Below are 5,766 nucleotides of genomic sequence, written 5' to 3'. Positions count from 1 at the left end.
GCCCCCGACCCAGGCGCGCTCGCCCCCGACCCGTCGGCCCTCGCCTCCCTCCTCTGCTTCCTCCCCTCCCAACCTCGGCCGTCGTCGGGCCTGCCTCCTCACCCTGCACCCTCTGTAAACCACCCCTCTCTCTCTCTCTGCTAGCTAGGGTTAATTTACTTAGGTTTTAGTTATGTTAATTAGGTTATCTATTTAGTTATGAATTTAGATAGGTTTCAAAATTTGCTGAATTTATATGCAAATTTGAACTGGACATGTGATATGTGGATATGTCATGTTTTGGTAAATGATCCGAGTTGCCTATGTTACGCCGGAATGTTGATTCATTTCCGTTCCAGTGAATTTCAGGCGCTCGATATGTCCATTTTTTAGCAAAGGTCATGCCGAAATTTCCCGTGAATAAAGGCATGATTTGTGCTACATAGTTGGCATATCGAGTGCTGGCACATAGATTTCTTTTTTATCTCATTTCTCATTTATTCATACTTTTAGAAATAAATGAGGACACTTAATCATAGGAAACATGTCGAACAACGAAGAAACTGGGCCTTCTGACCAAGATGCAGACGAGATGGATTATGAGGGTGAACAAGACTACCTCGACTTTTTGACTGCTAAGCAAGGTTTGCAGGTCCGCCTCGATGATGGTACTGACACCGACACCGACACCGACGGCGCCGGCACCGATGGCGGCGCCAAGACCGGTGGGGAAGGTACCGCCGGGGAAGATACCGGCGCCGATGCCGGTACCGAAAAGAGGCATAAGAAGCAGAGGATACAAAAACCTAACAAACTAGGGATTGGATGACTTGTGATCACAAAGATGGCACCTGGCAAGTTTGAGTCGTTAGAGCCGGAAGAACCTCGCAAGTGCTATGGGAACCAAGTAGGATGCATCCTACGGGAATGCGCGAGCATCAATGACGATGACTTAAGGAGTAAAGAACATTTGACGCAGTTGCTCCTAACGAAGTTGCACAAGAGATTCAAGTTCCCCGATCAGGATGATAACATAGAACAACCGTGGGATGACCCGAAGATGAAAAAGATTAACAATCACGCCATGGGCATGTTCAGCAATGATTTGGCCTCCTGGAAATCGAGGGTGAAACGAGCTATTGAGGCTGAGGAACCCCTGTCCAAGATTCTGGAGGAAAATCCGACACTTACGAAAGAGGAGTTCGAAAAGTTCAAGGACACTTGCGCTACCGAGGACGCCAAGGCTAAGGCTGCGAAATTCAAGAGCCTTCAGCAAAGGAACATGGGGAAGCATCGCCTCGGAAGCCGTGGCTACCTCGGTAAAAGGCCCATATGGGATAAGGAGGACGCGGAACGTGAAGCCGCGGGTCTCCCAGACCCCTTCGCGAAGTTCACCAACCCCTTGGAGCATGACTTCATCAGGGCCCGCTACAAGTGGGACAAGGAAAAAAAGGTTTTTTACACGGACAAGATCACGAGGAAATTGATTAGACTACTGGAGAAGCAACACCAGCTTGCAGCCGAAAACCCTACTTCTCCGATGAGGCCCAAGTGGGACACCCCTCTCAACCGGGCCTTGAACGAACTTAAGGGACTCCCTTTGGGCCAGCGGCCGCAATATGGTCGTGTGCACGGCGCTGGAGATGGCGCCACGTGGAAGGTGTTTTACAATGAGGGCCCGGAGGCCAAGAAGCAGAAAAAGAAGTTTAGTCAGGCGGACATCGACGCGAAGGTGAAGCTTGCGGTCGAGAAAAAAGCAGCTGAGGACGCGAAAAAAGCAGCCGGGGATAAATATGAGTTGCTACAGCAGGCAGTCAATGCAGCTATAACTGCCTGCAGAAATGATTTTGCTACTAACTTGGTTCCAGTTATCATCAACTGGATGAAGGAAAATCCAGACAAGACGGTACATGATTTTCCGTTGCCCAGTTTCGTCGGGAGCAACTCCATGAACAACAACACCATCGCACCATCACTTGCTCACGCAACTGGGCCTCCTCTCGCAGCCAATTCCGCTCATAGCAGCCCGTCCTCAGTCTCTGGCGCTCTTGGTGGGCCTTCATCTTTGGTTGAGCTCGACGCCGTCACGGTAATTACATGTCGCACCAACATATATAATATTCCATTTTTGTTGCCTTTCGGATGTTTTACGCCACAGACATATGTGTTTGCAGGCGAAAGAAACCCCGTACACCATACTCTACTTGATCAAAGGCCAGAAGGTGGACGTGGGAAAGGGGATGATAATGGACCCCTTGCAACCCATGTTCCACAACCAGCCGATCCCTGCTGGGCACTTCAGGGTTAGCTTGTCCACTACAAGAAATATGTCAACTTATGACCACCACTATTGGTCACTGAATGGTCACAAATTTCCATTTATGACCTTTTTGTGACCAAAAACATAAGGTCAAAAGCTGGGCGTCGTAAACTGACTATAGCGACCTTTCTTCTAGAATGGTCGCAAACGTTTATGACCAAAATATGTCCACTGTGGCGTTTTGGTCACTAGCAACCTCTCCAGGCCACGTAGGCATCCAACGTGGCAAGCTGATGTGGTACAAGATTCAGCCCGGTCCAATTCGGTTTTCTACATGGGCCTAGCCCAACAATTCGGTCTTTTTAATATTTATTTTTTCTGTTAATTTTCGCTAGCTACATAGGCCTAGCCCAACAATTTAGCATTTTTATTTTATGGGCCGTGGCCTTTTTGCAAACCATTTCATTAAGCCTATTTTTCTGGTTTTTCTAAAATACACAATGTTCTGATCCACTATAGTTTGGGCCATAGCCTTTTTAGAGCCCAAATATTATTTTGTCAAGTAGAACATTTGGTCTTTTTCATTCACAGATTTCAATTTACACATTTGAACAACAAAATAATAAATCTCTCAATAACTGATTAAATCCAGAAATCATCCAGTCAAATACTCACAAGAGCACATACACGTTTTCACGTCCAACAAGTGCACATACAATCAAAAACAGATACACAAGCACCAAAACTTGGTGCCAACATCAACTAAAACTATGGCACGCATCTCCAAGCTTCTTCTGATCTTCTATCACAGCAGCAGCAGCCTCGACGACATTAGATCCTGATCCAGATAAGCTATTAGTGAAATACACTGGAAGTAAATAATATTCTTTCAAGAGGCTAAAATTTATACATACATGCCCAAATGCCCCAATTTAGTAAACACTAAGCATGGCATAACAAAACTTCCAACAACTTGAATGCAACAGATTAACCTGATGTTGTTCTACAATAGTATTCTATACATACCTGCATGGTACATTGGTACAAAGTTTAGGTAATGAAATGAACATCACTATAACACTACCCTAAAAAAATTCCTATTCTACTACCACGACCATCCATTCAACTAACAGTACTAGTAAGTGCACAGAGACTAACATCACAAGGCAGGAGACAATTATGACAATTTTGGCAAGTTGGAGAAATCGTTTAATCAGTTTTGGTATACTTAGGTTATGAGCCAAAATAGATCAAGCAAAAAAAGCAGTAACTGGTGATGCATGAGCATGAATATGGTACAAAATTGAGCATATTAACGTTAAAATTTGGGCCTTCCAACTTTACTGGTCATACATACATATACAGAATTGAGCATGAATCATTGGTCTTAGTTGTATATGAGACTAGTTGGGCTCTGTATTCTAAGCTCCAAGCAGGTTACAGAAGAAATTGAAGATGAACAGTATATAACAGACTAAAAAATCAAATAGAAACCCAAAAATTAAATACGAGTATAACATGAAGGATTACAACAGGTTCAATTCAATCAATTTCTAAAGCATTGAATCAGTAGCATAAGCATGCAACAACAACATAAGAATTTAATCAACAGCAGCGCGAGTATAAGCATTTAATTAGCAGCAACAACACAAGCAGGACCACCACCAGCACAAGTGCACACCTATTCAAGCTAGTAGCAGTCTAGCAGGCTAGCAGCAGAAGCATTTAGACAACTAGAGAAGCACAGTACAGCAGCAAAAGCATTGAAAGAGCAGCAAAGCAGGTTTGAACTGTCACATGCATATCTTATAAACTTGGGCAAGTGTTCTCAGGTTATCCTTAACATCATGCATTAACTTGGGTAATTAGAATCAAACAATACATATCAGTACAAGGCTAGGCAAGATAATAAAGACTTGGGAAAAGATAGCAGAGTTATAAAAAATGATATGTGCCCTTAAAGAGAGGGCAGTGTCAAGTGCGGCCACAGACATAGGCATTAGCCGCACCCACGACCCCTGGACACTCTCACAACCGAAGAGGAGGTGCCTTGCGTATAGTCTCCTTCGAGTCTGCGAGAGAAAGAACAAGGTGAAGGTCAGTACGTATCAAGGATGCTGCTGTTTTGGGTCAATCTAAGTCAAGGGCATAAGAGAATTTATTCAAAAAATAAAATAACATGTGAACATCTTGCACAAACTATCATCATTTATAAAAAATACAAAACAAATATGCATACGAAGGTGAAATATTACAAAGAAAGCACTCATCAGGTAGCAGAACAGGATAATTAGTTAACACTATACATTGCAACTTCAGCAACTACAGAAAGGAAAAAAAACAGGGCACATCCATTCTCCAAGCATCCAGTGTATTATCAGAATGACGAAACTTTCATAACAAACAGAAAAGCATATGTGGTGGTAATATGATCGACATACTGAATCTTTTATGGCGAGTTTGGCGAGTACTAGTTAAGCAAACAAACATAAAGAAGGACTAAAAGAATAAACCTTTGTAACAAAGTAACTAGAATTAGCACCAACTGCAAGATGACATGTGGTGCAGCAACTAATTATAGCTAAATGGGTTGTCCAAATACATAGATTATCATTAGATGGATGAAACCAACAAGATCCGATCATACAAATATTCCAGGGTATCTGACTTTGTTATCCAGAAATATCGCATGAGTGTAGTGCACACCAGGATAAATTGCAAGACGGAAACACTGGGAGCAAGCACTGATGTAGTAATAAGCTTTCATGGAATTTTATTTTATGTCATGCTAAATGCAGCAGGCATGCATAACTTGATTCACAAGGCTGCACACAACATACATAGTGAACTCTCATGAACAAACACACCACAGCTTTAAAAACAAAATTTCAAGCATCACAGTGCACCATACGAATCAACAATGAAACACTATAGTTCATCAATATCACTAGGCCCAACTAGTGTGTGGTGGGATATCGAACCATTTCGAATTTTTTCCAGTGGATTCCATACAGCAAGGGGGATTTTCCACAACTAGCTCTCAAGAACAAACACACCATAGCTTAAAAGGAAATTTCCAGCCTCACAGTGCACCATACGAATCAGTGGTGTGTACACAAAATATATACAGGTTCATACAAAAACTAAACCAACCCCTACTGTGCTCACTAAACACCAGCACCCAGGCCCAACTTTGTAGCGATGATTACATAGACGCACTGCTAAACTAACGCGACATGTAAACCAGATCCACGCATCGAGAGGTAGCAGAGGAGGTCCGGACAGCTGCCAGAACCCCACATGAACAAAGCAAGGGTAATCCATCTAGAAATTGGCGCGTTTCTGGAACAAAAGCCCGGCGAGCGACGGCGAGAGCGAGAGCGAGCAAGCTAGGGGTCTCACCTTGAGGCCGATGCAGCGGTCATTGTGCACCCTCTTGAAGTGCTTCACCCCCTTCTTCACGATCGCCTTCTTCAGCAAAGGCACCGCCATCTGCACAGCGCACGGAGGAAACTCAGTAACAGGAA

This window comes from Triticum dicoccoides, chromosome 5A, assembly GCF_002162155.2.
Source record: "Triticum dicoccoides isolate Atlit2015 ecotype Zavitan chromosome 5A, WEW_v2.0, whole genome shotgun sequence".
Taxonomy (NCBI): Eukaryota; Viridiplantae; Streptophyta; class Magnoliopsida; order Poales; family Poaceae; genus Triticum; species Triticum dicoccoides.
This window is presented reverse-complemented; position numbering follows the sequence as displayed.